We start from the raw sequence: 15,340 nt of genomic DNA on the forward strand, positions 1-15,340 counted from the left end.
AATGTGACTACTAAAAAATATTAAATGACATGTGGCTCACATTCTTTTTTTGAGCAGCACTGTCCTTGAGAACAACGATGATTATATCTTCAAATTGAGAACCCAATCTAGTACTGTCCAGTCACTTTTAGATTTGTCATTTATACTTGCCATTTCTAGTCTCTACCCACTAAGCCTTTCCTGTTGCAGTAACTCTCCACATGAGTTTGGGGGAGCAGGCGGAGATGTCTTAAATACAAACACAACTCTACGTAAGAGACCAAAAATGATTTAAAGATCTACTACCATTTTGGATCATACTAATCATCTAAGTTTACATAAGAAATCAAGGAGAACCCGACCGGTTGCTTCCACTTAAAATTATTTAAAATACTACTCGAAGCTATCTAGAGACACCAACTCCACCGCAGGTAGATCCACACATTCAACCAGAACTTAGTCCAGATACCTGTGATCAGTGTAGTTCGTCTCTCTGGGATTTCCTTTTGGAATAGCATATGAACTGCTTACAGAAATGGCTCTAATTTTTTATTTTATTTTTACTTTTTTTGAGATGGAGTCTCGCTCTGTCGCCCAGCCTGGATTGCAATGGCGCGATCTCAGCTCACTGCAAGCTCCGCCTCCCGGGTTCACGCCATTCTCCTGCCTCAGTCTCCCGAGTAGCTGGGACTACAAGCGCCCACCACCATGCCTGGCTAGTTTTTCTGTATTTTCAGTAGAGATGGGGTTTCACCGTGTTAGCCAGGATGGTCTCGATCTCCTGACCTCGTGATCCGCCCGCCTTGGCCTCCCAAAGTGCTGGGATTACAGGCATGAGCCACCGCGCCCAGCCTAATTTTTGTATTTTTAGTAGAGATGGGGTTTTACCATGTTGGCCAGCTGGTCTCGAACTCCTGGCCTCAAGTGATCTGCCCTCCTCGGCCTGCCAAAGTGCTTGGCTTACAGGTGTGAGCTACTGCGCTTAGCCCAAGATAAAATTTATAATATAGCCAAAATGCTTAAATGTATTGTGGAAGATTTACACTTATGGTTAGAGTTTAGGGAGAAATTACTGATAAAAAGACATAGAAACTAAGCAAAATAGACAAAAAGGTTATTAAAAACAGAAAACAAATAGTTGTACAAAAAAGGAAAAGTAAACACAACATGTAAAATGACTGGGCTGTGAATAAGCACTATGTAATCATAATAATGTTGTAAACCATGATACTGCCATGACTAAAATTATATTATAACCAGAGTGCCTTTTTTTTTTTTTTTGAGACGGAGTCTCGCTCTGTCGCCCAGGCTAGAGTGCAGTGGCGCGATCTTCGCTCACTGCAAGCTCCGCCTCCTGGGTTCACACCATTTTCCTGCCTCAGCCTCCAGAGTAGCTGGGACTACAGGTGCCCGCCACCACGCCCGGCTAATTTTTTGTATTTTTAGTAGAGATGGGGTTTCACCGTGTTAGCCAGGATGGTCTCGATCTCCTGACCTCGTGATCCGCCCGCCTCGGCCTCCCAAAGTGCTGAGATTACAGGCGTGAGCCAGGTGCCCAGCCCCAGAGTGACAATTAATGTTGGCATGTGAGGTGGTTAGGTAAGCCTACCAAAAACGACCACTATCTAAGGAGTGAAGTTAATAAATAATAACAAACACTGTAAAGCAAAAGAGGCTTATTATTTAGAGAGATATACCAAAAGGAACTGAAGAGTTGAAAATGACTGCTTCTAAGGGGCTGGGAAGGACTGCTGTTTTTCATAAAAAGCCCTAGGGAGCTGATGGTCTGGTATGTCTACTATAGTGTTTTTGCAAATATATAAAGCTTTTGTTTGTTTTTGTTTTTCTGAGACAAGGTCTTGCTCTGTTGCCCAGGCTGGAGGGCAGTGGCAAGATCTCGGCTCACTGTAACCTCTACCTTCTGCATTGAAGTGATTCTCCTGCCTCAGCCTCCCAAGTAGCTGGGATTACAGGTGCCTGCCACCATGCCTGGCTAATTTTTGTATTTTTAGTAGAGACGGGGTTTCACTATGTTGGCCAGGCTGGTCTCAAACTCCTGACCTCAAGTGATCACCTGCCTTGGCCTCCCAAAGTGCTGGGATTACAGGTGGGAGCCACCACGCCCGGCCCCCAATTTTAATTAAAACAGGTATATATCCAAGTAACATAAGCATGAAAAGGGACTGCTTCCCAAAATATTAACAATGATTACAGATGTCAAGTTTACAGACAGCCTTTTTCAAACGAATACTGTTTCATAAGAACCCAGAACTTCCATTAACGAATCGTCTGGATAATCAATTCTTTTTCTTTTCTTTTCTTTTTTTTTGAGACAGGGTCTTGCTGTCACCCAGGCTGGAGTGCAGTGGCATGAACATGGTTCACTGCAGTCTCCAACTACTGAGCTCAAGCTATCCTTCTGCCTCAGCCTCCCAAGTAGCTGGGACCACAGGTGTGTATCACCAGGCCTGGTTAAATTTTTTTATTTTTTGTAGAGACAGGATCTCACCATGTTGCATAGGCTGGTCTTGAAATAATCAATTCTTAACATAAGATTGGTTTTACAAATTAGTGAAGCTATTAGTTTCTTTTACCACCATGCTTTTACCTTATTTGAACAATGATTCAACTCGTACTGGATCCCAGACACTACCCCAAAAGAACACCCGCAGCACCACTGGCTTCTTCACTTTACAAGTCAGCATACACTTCTGAAATGAGAGAAAATAAGTAGTGATAAAATGGCTACCCAAATGCAGATTCTGTTACTGATGCTCAAAATCTATAAACACAAACCCTACTTTAGCCCTCAGCTTTACTCCAAAAGGACCCAAGCTTTTCTCTCAAAGTATGAGATGGTCTGCCTCTGTCTGACAGGTTTTCATTCATCTAACCTCCTACAGTATGGAAAGCAAAAGCCTTCCTTACTGTAACCTGATACTTTCACTGGCAGTATTTCAGGTGCTAAGGTTTTCATTATGCAAGACTAATTCACAAGCTCCACAAAACTCAACCTGGTGAACCTGACAAAAATCAGATGTTTAAAATAAGAAAGCAATGAACAGAGGTATATTAAAATGAATTTAACAAATGCATTTCAAGGTAAAATAACTCTCCGTACCTACCCATAAAAGCACAAAAATTCCCTTCTGCTCCAGTTGTCTATTCCCAGATCTATGAACATGGTCATACATCAAAGCTATGTCCAGCGTTTTCCAAAACAAACAGGAAAACCAAGTTCCAAGACCAGCAAGCTCATGTAGGTAATTAGATGTCCTCACTCCTGCCTTATCAAAACTTTGTTGTTATTCATATTACAGGGGCAGTAGCTCACGCCTATAATCCCAGCACTTTGGGAGGCCAAGGCGGGAGGATCACGAGGTCAGGAGATCGAGACCATCCTGGCTAACATGGTGGAATCCCGTATCTACTAAAAATACAAAAACAAAATTAGCCAGGCGTGGCGGCAGGCACCTGTAGTCTCAGCTACTCAGGAGGCTGAGGTGGGAGAGTGGCATGAACCCAGGAGGTGGAGCTTGCGGTGAGCCGAGATCGCGCCACTGCACTCCAGCCTGGGGGACAGAGTGAGACTTTGCCTCAAGAAAAAAAAAAAATTACTAACAGGATAATACTGTTTTATCCAGATGAGGCTTAGTATTCAGATCCTTTACCAAATAACAATGTCGGTATGTGTTTCTTTATTAATATAAGTACAAATATAGCACTTTAAAAAACTCATTCAAAATACTTTTTCATGTCTTCTCGCTATGTATTCTTCTAATTCAGCCTAGGTTACATCAGTCAAAACTTCTTCCCCCGATTCCTCACTCCAGAGGCACAGAGGGCTCACATCAGTCAGCTCTGCCTAGCTAGTGAGGGAAATCCCATGTCTGCTACAGGACTGCAAACTGCTCTTACGCTGTAACATGTTGAATTTAAAAAACAACCTATTCCAAGCCGGGCGTGGCGGCTCATGCCTGTAATCCCGGCACTTTGGGAGGCCGAGGCGGGCGGATCACGAGGTCCAGAGTTCAAGACCAGCCTGGACAACATGGTGAAACCATGTCTCTACTAAAAATACAAAAAGTAGCCGGGCATGGTGGCACATGACTGTAATCCCAGCTATTCGGGAGGCTGAGGCAGGAGAATCCCTTGAACTCGGGAAGCAGAGGTCGCAGTGTGCCGAGATCGTGCCATTGCACTCCAGCGTGGGTGACAGAGCGAGACTCTGTCTCAAAACAACAAAAAAACACAATCTATTCCAATACATCCATCTTTCCCCCTAATTCTAACCAGATGGCAAAAGTACACACACATAAATCTCCCATTTTATTACTCCATCATATTTCCTATTAATTAACCTCTTCTTGGATATTGGCAAGAATTTTATCATTCCAACAAGTCTTCAATTCCCCATTGTTGCGATGAGTGAATAAGCAAATCTGAGGCTCTGGCCTTTAGTTACTCTGTGACAGCGAAGAGACACCTGAAACCCTGAGTCACCCCCTGCCACCACAGTTGCCCTCCTCCTGCCTAGCCTGTCCTGCATGTCATCTGGCCAGCCACAGGCATACTTGTCAGCCTCTATCTCCTGAACCTCCTTTGGCCAAACAGCAGTGTATTAGCAAGGAGACTCCATAATAGACCCTCTTCCCTTCTACACATTACTAATTGTCCACTTATTCAACAAATAATTTATTAAGTACTGACTACATGCCAGGCACTATTCTACACACTGGAGGTTCAATAATTTAAAAGTCCCTTCATGCCTGGAACTGACATTCTAGGGAGCAGATGGGGGCACATGGAGGAGTAAAAGTTATACAATTTTATATCACGCATTAAGGGAAGGCCTCTCTAATGAGACAGCTGAGCAGAGACGGAAGAAAAAGAGTATACTGGGCCTTATCTGAGGAAACAGCAAATGCAAAGACCCTGGGGAGGAAACATGCTTGACTGTCTGAGGAAGAGACAAAAATAAGAATGTCTGCAATGTTGGCCAAGTGCGGTGGCTCACACCTGTAATCCCACCACTTTGGGAGGCCGAGGCGGGCAGATCACCTGAGGTCGGGAGTTCAAGACCAGCCTGACCAACGTGGAGAAACCCCGTCTTTACTAAAAACACAAAAAATTAGCCAGGCGAGGTGGCTGGTGCCTGTAATCCCAGCTACTCAGGAGGCTGAGGCAGGAGAATCACTTGAACCTGGGAGGCAGAGATTGTGGTGAGCCGAGATCGCACCACTGCACTCCAGCCTGGACAACAATAGCGAAACTCTTGTCTCAAAAAAAAAGAATGTCTGCAATGCAAAAGGTTACCAATGAGCTGTTGGTAGATCAGGTCAGAAACATGGCTGAATGGACAGGGCCTTGCAATCAACGTAAGGACTTTGGTTTTCCTCTGGGTAATGAGGGCAGCCACTGGAGTGTTTAGAGCATAAAATAGGAGCATAATTATGTTTCAAAATACCACAAACTGCAATGATACATGCTCGCTGCTGCGTGGAGAACAGATTTTAATGGGTCACAAATAGAAGAAATTAGTAGATAATGCCCAAAATAATCCAGGCAGGGCTGGGCGCAGTGGCTCATGCCTGTAATCCCAGCACTTTGGGAGGCCGAGGCGGGCGGATCACGAGGTCAGGAGATGGAGACCATCCTGGCTAACATGGTGAAACCCCGTCTCTACTAAAAATACAAAAAATTAGCCAGGCGTGGTGGCGGGCACCTGTAGTCCCAGCTACTCAGGAGGCTGAGGCAGAAGAATGGCGTGAACCCAGGAGGCGGAGGTTGCAGTGAGCCAAGATTGCGCCACTGCACTCCAGCCTGGGTGACAGAGCAAGACTCCGTCTCAAAAAAAAAATAATAATAATCATCCAGGCAGGCCAGGTGTGGTGGCTCACACCTATAATCCCAACATTATGGGAGGCTGAGGCAAGAGAACTGCCTGAGCCCAAGAGACAGAGGCTGCAATGAGCCATGTTCACACTACTGCACTCCAGCCTAGGTGACAGAGCAAGACCTTGTCTCAAAAAAGAATAAAATAATAATAATAATGATCCAGATAAAGGACAACAGTGCCTTAGACCAGCGTGTCACTCAGAACGCTCCCATGTTCCACACATTAGTAGACCTTAAACAACGATATAGTTTCCAAATCCAAACAAAGGGTAAACGCTAACATTCTAGGACCATACCATTTGTATCTCCTATGGTACACAAGACTGAATTTTTTTTTCCTTATCTCACCTCAAGTACCCCTGGCAATCTTTCTTTCTTTTCTTTTTTTTTTTTTTTTTGAGACGGAGTCTCACTCCCTCGCCCAGGCTGGAGTGCAATGGTGCGATTTCAGCTCACTGCAACCTCCGTCTCCTGGGATCAAGCAATTCTCCTGCCTCAGCCTCCCTAGTAGCTGGGATTACAGGCATGCATAACCACACCCAGCTATTTTTTTTGTATTTTTAGTAGAGACAGGGTTTCACCATGTTACCCAGGCTGGTCTCAAGCTCCTGACCTCAAATGATCCGCCCACCTCAGCCTCCCAGATCCGCCCACCTCAGCCTCCCAAAGTGCTGGGATTACAGGCATGAGCAACCGCGCCTGGCCTGGCATTCTTTTTTTTAATTAAATAGAGACAGGGTCTCACTATGTTGCCCAGGCAGGTCTCGAACACCTGCCCTCACATGATCCGCCAGCCTCAGCCTCCCAAAGTGCTGGGATTACAGTGTGAGCCACAGTACCCGGCCCCTGGCAGTCTTTTATTGAGAACTACAGAACATAAGGAAACACTTTGCCCATTCTTGTGAACCTGAGGTCAAAGATAGTCCTTTAAACCACCAGGCGTAACAAGCAAGCTTATGTAATACTTGAGGACTAATGTGTTCTTGTTTCAAAAGCATGATGATAGCAATTAAAAGCGAAAAAAAGAAGACAGTGTCAAGTTAACCCAAAGTATCTAATGAATAACAAAATGTAATCTCAGCCATTCCCCACTGTAAAAAAAAAAATACTAAGCATAAGATGACAGCTTAGCAAATAAACCTTTAGTTTTTACCACAGAAAACTGTGCAATGTCTGCTCCAAGTAGGTTTCATGGTATCAGTGGAAACCAAGATTGATCCAAGACTGGTGAAATTACTATAAATGGGTTTGGAGAGAAAACAGATCACTTCCAAATAAGTCATGTATACAGAGCCTTCTGTAATAGGGGATGGCAACTAAGGCACACAGACCAAATCTAGCCCATTGTCTGGTTTTGTACCATCCATGAGCTAAGAATGGTTTCTGTTTTAAAAAAAATTTTTTTATCAAAAAAATACTTCATTAGAGGTTAAAATTATACAATATTCCAACTTCTTTTTTTCCCCCATATTAGCTGCTGGGCTGGGGAAATTCCAATTTACACACCCATAAACAATTTTATAGGAACAGTCACATTCATTTACATATGGCTACTTGCACACTAAGACAGGAGATCTGAGTAGCTGCAACAGGGACTGCCTTCAGTGGTCTCACTGCTTTGCTCTGCTACAAATTGCAGTGACACAGTTATAACTCAATAGCATTTCACATACCATGCATAGGCAGTATCACATTTTATTATTATTTTTAATTACCAGTGCATATCCATCACATCAAAACAAGAAAAGCAGATGTTGATGTTACCCTTTTAAGGCACAGTGTGAAGTGTGAATCATTTTGTTACTGAATTTGATAGCAAATCATTGTGTTTATTATGAAATGACACCACAGATATGCCAGGAATATAACATACATGGATCTTACCAAACTAAGCACTCATCACAATATTCCCAACTTACAGGAAAGCAAATGACGGTAAAAAATATCTGTGGAGAAGAAAAGGACTTAGTTGGAAAAACTGGCAAACGTTGTGAAAATGTAAGGTTATTTATCAGCAGTTTCTCTGCAGACTTTTTTTCTTGAGACGTGGTCTCCGTCACCTAGGCTGGAGTGCAGTGCTGAGAAAAAGAAGGTGAATATCCTGACTTGCCCTAACACATGGCAGTTTGATAAGTTAGAAGCAGAAAAATTTTATGTTTCTTGAAAAGCTCAGGGCTGAGTATGAAATTTTTCAACAAGAACCACCCTTAACCACTATTACTGTTGCGGATACCAAATAGCTTTGAAGTTAGCTTTTGCTGCAGAGTTGATAATGTTTCTTAATGAATTCAGTTTAAAATTACAAAGACCTGGCACAGTAGCTCACATCTGTAATCCCAACACTTTGGGAGGCCAAGGTAGGAGGACAGCTTGAGGTCAGAAGTTTGAGACCTGCCTAGTGAACACAGCAAGATCCGTCTCTACAAAAACTAAAAAAAAAAAAAAAAATAGCCTGACTCAATGGTGTACGCCTGTGGTCCCAGCTATTCAGGAGGCTGGGACAGGAGGCTCGCTTAAGCCCAGGAGCTTGAAGTTGCAGTGAGCTATGATCTCATCACTGCACTCCAGACTAGCTGACGGAGGGAGATTCTGTCTCAAAGAAATAAAATAAAATTAGAAGTCAAAACAGCACTTCTATGGGAAACACATATTGTAATAAAATAATACTAATGACAATAAATGTTTCAATTTCAAGAAATGTCAAATTACTTTATTCACTTCTCATACTATCAAAAGTTGAACAAGAAGTGATATCTCCATACCCACACAAATCTGAAGCAGATCTTCTGAGCTCAAACTACAGTTCCAGCATATTTCCAACCTTAATGCACGCGTAAAGTAAATCTCCATATTTCAAAATCTGTCTGTGCAGCTAAGGAGCTTCCATCTAATCTTCAATTGGAAGCAATTTATCTGCAATGTTATGGTATGCTAAAAGACAAATATCAAGAATCTAACACATTTCTGTGCCTTCCAAAAGATAAATCTGCTCAATTAAAATCACATGCTCAGTGATTAATGTATTTGGCAGTACCCATCTGTGTGAAGACATTTTCAAAGATGACACACATAAAACTTCCTGACAGATCAGCATTAACAAATAAATATTTGCCATCAATTTTGAAAGGCAATGCTAACTTGGAAACCCAATTAAGTGAAATTGTACTCCCCAAAAGCAGAATTCCATTCTTATAGACCTGTTACTACAAAAATTATACTCACTATTTACATATATATATATATATATGCCTATCTATCTATATTTTTTGAGACAGAGTCTCACTCTGTCACCTAGGCTGGCGTGCAGTGGCATGGTCTTGGCTCAGTGCAACCCCTGTCCTCCGGGTTCAAGAGATTCTTGTGCCTCAGCCTTGCAAGTAGCTGGGATTACAAGCTTGCGCCACAATGCCTGGCTAATTTTTTTGTATTTTTAGTAGAGACGGGGTTTCGTCATGTTGGCCAGGCTGGTCTCGAACTGACCTCAGGTGATCTGCCCACCTCAGCCTCCCAAAGCGCTGGGATTGCAGGTGTGAGGCACTGTGCCTAGCCTGATTATTGTATTTTGAAATAAAAACTTTGTGCAAAGTTGTTTTCTCTCTTGTCATGTAAGTACCCACAGAGTAGCCTCAACTTTGCCTCTTGGCCAGCAAAGCCTAAAGTATCTGACCCTTTGGAAAGGTTATCAACCCCTTTTCTTCATCATTTGTCTAACAAATGCATTTAGTGCAGATGGCCACTAAGAATCAACCTTGGCCAGGCATGGTGGCTCATGCCTGTAAACATATACTTTGGGAGGCCAAGGCAGGTGGATCACTTGAGGTCAGGAGTTCCAGGCCAGCCTGACCAACATGGTGAAACCCCGTCTCTACTAAAAGCACACAATTAGCGGGGCATGGTGGCACATGCCTATAATTCCAGTTGCTTGGGCAGCTGAGGCAGGAGAATTGCTTCAACCCGGGAAGCGGAGGTTGCAGTGAGCCAAGATCGCGCCACTGCACTCCAGCCTGGGCAACAAGAGCAAAACTCCGTCTCAAAAATAAATAAATAAAAATAAAAATAAACCCTAATGAATAGTAATTCTCAAAACTGTAAGACTCCCAAATGGTAGGAACTGATATTTTTTAATATTTATGCCCAGCAACTCATAGTAAAACAAATAAAAGTCAGTAATTAGTCATCCCAAAGCAATTTCCAAAGCAACTGAACTCCTCAATAAATAATAAGAGCACATCTGGCTCTGAAGCCTATGTTTGATTCCCAACTCCACCAACTACTAGTTGTGAGACCCTGGATAAGTGACTTAATTAAATCTCACTATCTGTGGTCCCTTATCTATAAAACTGTTCCTACTTCACAGTGTTGTTGAACACTGAATAAATTAATATATGTATAAAGTTCTCAGAAAAGTGCTTGGTACAAAGGAGTACTCAATACATATTGTTAATTGGGCCAGTATCAAAATGACAGTGAAAAGACACGACTTCAACAAGCTGGTTTGGGTAGTCATGTGGTCATTAAACAATTACATTCTCATGCGAATTCAGAATTTAGCTTTATGGCAAACTCGGAACGTAAGACACTAATTCCATCTTGAAAACCTGTAAAAAGAGCAGTAGGCTCTGTCAACGACAAACCCAAGCCTATGCCTAATTCCAGGTTGAATGAGTCTGCTCCTCAAATAACCCTATCATTCCGTGCCTCAAGGTCTCAATGTACAACACAGAGAGGAATCAAACATGCCAACTGATGCACCTGAACGTTTCTACCTAGACCAATGGTTTTTTAAACTCATGCTCTCGGGCTGTGCAGAGAGGTTGCGGCAAAGTAACTTTCCCATCTGAGTTATCCCGGTCCAGTAGATCAGACTGAATTGTCAAGAACTCATAATGACTACTTTCCCAGAACTTATCTTTTTATCACATTACAAAACTTTTATAAGCTACCAGCATTTCCTTATCACTTGAGCCTCTATTTCCTTGAAAACCAGTGGTCATGCACTACTACTAAAGTAAACTACTCCTTGAGGGCAGGTATCAGATCAAATTCCTTTTTATATCTCCAGTGCCATAACATACAACTGCCCATTTTAACCATTTTTATATGTACAGTTCAGTGACATTAAGAACATTCAGGCCAGGTGCGGTGACTCACCTATAATCTCAGCACTTTGGAAGGCCAAGGTGGGCGGATCACTTGAGCTGGGACTGTAGGCGTGGTGGCGCACGCCTACAGTCCCAGCCACTCAGTAGGCTGAGGCACAAGAATCGCTTGAGCCCAGGAGGTGGAGGTTGCAGTGAGCTGAGATTGCGCCAGCAGCTGGGATTACAGGCGCGCGCCACCACACCCAACTAATTTTCTGTATTTTTAGTACAGATTGGGTTTCGCCATGTTGGCCAGGCTGGTCTCGAACTCCCGCCCTCAAGTGATCCGCCCGCTTCAGCCTCCCAAAGTGCTGGGATTACAGGCGTGGGCCACTGTGCCCAGCCTCTAAGGTATATTTTTTTAATGTGTCTTATAAAGTCAGTCTTAGAAAACATTCCTAAATAATCTCACTATTAGGTGGCTAAATTGTACTCTACTAGAGAACACAGAGGATGCTAAATCTCTGATTATAAGAATATACCGCCTGTAATCCCAGAACTTTGGGAGACCAAGGCGGGCGGATCACAAGGTCAGGAGATCCAGACCATCCCGGCCAACATGGTGAAACCTGGTCTCTACTAAAAATACAAAAGTTAGCTGGGTGTGGTGGCGGGTGCCTGTAGTACCAGCTACTTGGGAGGCTAAGGCAGAAGAATCGCTTGAACCCGGGAGGTGGAGGTTGCAGTGAGCTGAGATCACGCCACTGCCCTCCAGCCTGGGCGACAGAGCAAATCTTTGTCTCAAAAAAAAAAAAAAAAAGTATACCTAATTCACTAAGGGCCTATTTGGAAGGAAATTTCAGTCAGTAAAAAATTATTAGAGTTGGAAATGTCAATGATATATCCGGAGTCTACCTTATGTAATTGCCGAATTTTGTAAAAATTTTCATCCAAACTTGATTAATACACCATTTAACCCAAGGCATTACACCAGGATAACCAACTTCTCTAGATTGCTTTCGTCTATAAACAAGAGACCAAATTTGATGCCAGAATAACCTGTCACAAATATGATCATGTCATTCCTCCAATTAAAGGTCCTTCCTGCTTACTGAATAAAATTCAATACAAGCACATTGCAATCCCGCTCTACTCGCTCCACCTTCTACCACTGACTCCTATGCTTCTACCCTTAATCAAACTACATTTTTAGAATGAACTTTCCTGTTCCACACCATTAGACATGCTCGTCCCACTGCCTTGAATAGCCTCGTCTCACCAAACCACCACTCCTGTCTCAACCTCCACCACACACACACACACACACACACACACACACACACACACACACACTCACCACCTGCTTGGCTTATTCGAAACCTTCCAGCAACAGGTCAAATGTAAATTCTTGTAAAACCTTCCCCTAATTCTCCCCAGAAGAAGTCAGTGAGCATCTCATTCCAGGTTCTACTATTGCCCTTATCATCCTGTATTGTAATTAACTGTCTCTCCCACTAAACGTGAAGGTCCCTTAAGAATAGGGACTGTGGGGCTGGGGGCAGTGGCTCACGCCTGTAATCTCAGCACTTTGGGAGGCAGAGGCAGGTGGATCACGAGGTCAGGAGATGGAGATCATCCTGGCTAACACGGTGAAACCCTGTCTCTACTAAAAATACAAAAAATTAGCTAGGTGTGGTGGCGGGCACCTGTGGTCCCAGCTACTCGGGAGGCCAAGGCAGGAGAATGGCGTGAACCTGGGAGGCAGAGTTTGCAGTGAGCGGAGCTTGCACCACTGCACTCCAGCCTGGGCGAGAGCAAGACTCCATCAAAAAAAAAAAAAAAAAAAAAAAAAAAGAGACTGTGCTGGCTGGGTGCGGTGGCTTGCGCCTGTATCCCAGCACTTTGGGAGGCCCAGGTGGACAGCCTGTGGTCTGGAGTTTGAGAGCAGCCTGGCTAACATGGTGAAACCCCATCTCTACTAAAAATACAAAAACTAGCCAGACGTGGTGGTGCATGCCTGCAGTCCCAGCTACTCAGGAGAATCATTTGAACCCAGGAGAAAGAGGCTGCAGTGAGCTGAGGATCACGCCACTGCACTCCAGCCTGGGAAACAGAGCAAGACACTGTCTCCAAAAAAAAAAAAAAAAAAGAAAGAAAAAGAATAGGGACTGTGCCTTATATTTATCTTGTATCTCCTCCAACACCTAACGCAATGCCTGGTACATAGTAGATTTCATCATGTTTGCTCAACAGGTAAGTTTGAGCCCCAAGATAATAAACATCTAAGCAAGCATGGCAACAGTGAAGACACAAGTATAAATCAAGTGAGCCCTCACATACATAAGAATTTACTGAAACTAGCACGACTACAGAGGATACAAAGAAATACAAAACGCTGGAAGCCAGGAGTTCAAGACCAGCCTGGGCCATAAAATGAGTCTCTACAAAAAAATAAAGCATGCCTGTAGTCCTAGCTACTCGGGAGGCTGAGAATCGCTTGGGCCCAGGAGGTCAAGGCTGCAGTGAGTCATGATTGCACCACTGTACTCCAGACTAGGTGACAAAGCAAAACTGTCTCACAAAAAAAAAAAGAGGCTGAGGCTGGGTGCAATGGTTCAGGCCTGCAATCCAACACTTAGGAAGGCCAAGGTAGAAGGATCACTTGAGGCTAGGAGTTCGAGACTAACCTGGACAACAAACCAAGACCCCCATCTCTACAATAAAAGTATTCAAAACTCAGTCAAAGCCACCAACAAATAAAGATATGGCAGGGTCAGACCAGTTAACAACTGAGGAGATGAACAAAAATGAAGGCCTGAAAGAAAAGAATAATTTTTTTAAATATTAAAAGATGAAGGAGGCTGGGCACCGTGGCTCATGCCTGTAATCCCAGCACTTTGGTAGGCCAAAGTGGGCGGATCACCTGAGGTCTGGAGTTCGAGATCAGCTTGGCCAACATGGTGAAACCCTGTCTCTACTAAAAATACAACAATTAGCCGTGCATGGTGGCGTGTGCCTGTAATCCCAGCTACCTGGGGGGCTGAGGCAGGAAAATCGCTTGAACCTGGGAGGTGGAGGTTGCAGTGAGCCAAGATCGTGCCACTGCACTCCAGCCTGGGCGGGGCGACAGAGCAAGACTCCATCTCCAAAAAAAAAAAAAAAAAAAAAAAAAGGATGAAGATGGGAGATGTGGTCAAAAGATACAAAATTTCAGTTAAGAGGAATAAGTTGGGCAACATGGTAAGTGCAGTAAATAATAATGTACTGTATATTCAAAGATCGCCAAGAGAGATTTTAAGTGTTCTCACCACACAAAAAAAATGAGGCAATACATATGTTGATTAGCTAGATTTAACCATTCCACAATGTACACATATTTCTTGTATATCATACTTGACAATTAAAAGTTAATTTTTAAGGCTGGGTGTGGTGGCTCACACCTGTAATCCCAACACTTTGGGAGGCTGAGGCGGGTGGATCACTTGAGGTCAGGAGTTCAAAACCAGCTTGGCCAACATGGTAAAACCCCATCTCTACTAAAAATACAAAAAATTAGTGGGGTATGGTGGCACACGCCTGTAATCCCAGTCACTGAGGAGGCTGAGGTGGGAGAATAGCTTGAACCTACGAGGCAGAGGTTGCAGTGAGCCAAGATCACGCCACTGCACTCCAATCTGGACGACAGAGCTAGACTCCAACTCAAAAAAAAAAAAAACAAGTTAATTTGTCTTTTTGAGATGGAGTCTCGCTCTGTCGCCCAGCCTGGAGTGCAGTGACTCCATCTCAGCTCACTGCAACCTGTGCCTCCCAGGTTCAAGAGGTTCTCCTGCCTCAGTCTCCCGAGTAGCTGGGATTACAGGCGCCCACCACCACACACAGCTAATTTTTGTATCTTTAGTAGAAACAGGGTTTCACCATGTTGACCAGGCTGGTCTGGAACTCCTGACCTCGTGATCCGCCCGCCTCAGCCTCCCAAAGTGCTGGGATTACAGGCGTGAGCCACTGCACCCAGCCAAAAAAGTAATTTTTTAAAAAAGACTAAGAAAGGCCCTTGAGAAAACTGAGGCCCTCAATATTTTTGCAAAAGTTATAATGTGAACAATGTATATTATCAATTTTTTCAGAGAATTAGAAAAAGAACCGTTGATACAATTTTGATAAATATGCAGTTATGCCTGTAATTTAATGTATTTATTTATTTATTTGAGACAGAGTGTCACTCTGTCGCCCAGGCTGGAGTGCAGTGGCACGATCTCCACTCACTGCAAGCTCCGCCTCCTGGGTTCACGCCATTCTCCTGCCTCAGCCTCCCGAGCAGCTGGGACTACAAGTGCCCGCCACCACTCCCGGCTAATTTTTTGTATTTTTAGTAGAGACAGGGT

General features: G+C 43.7%; 1 protein-coding gene across 18 annotated transcripts in view; it reads right to left on the reverse strand.

Annotated features, from left to right (window-relative positions):
* Positions 1 to 15,340, reverse strand: part of THRAP3 (thyroid hormone receptor associated protein 3) — a 98,835-nt gene that overhangs the window by 43,297 nt on the left and 40,198 nt on the right. For 15 of the 18 annotated variants that reach the window (XM_063608759.1, XM_063608766.1, XM_034961328.3 and 12 more), the window contains one exon: positions 2,588 to 2,690. The exons of 2 other annotated variants lie outside the window; for them this stretch is intronic. The gene's annotated coding sequence lies outside the window, so the exon portion shown is untranslated. Of the gene's footprint in view, positions 1 to 2,587; positions 2,691 to 7,761; positions 7,819 to 15,340 lie in introns of those variants that run through there. One more of the 18 variants, XM_063608762.1, reaches the window with a different exon arrangement.

This window comes from Pan paniscus, chromosome 1, assembly GCF_029289425.2.
Source record: "Pan paniscus chromosome 1, NHGRI_mPanPan1-v2.0_pri, whole genome shotgun sequence".
Classification (NCBI taxonomy): Eukaryota; Metazoa; Chordata; class Mammalia; order Primates; family Hominidae; genus Pan; species Pan paniscus.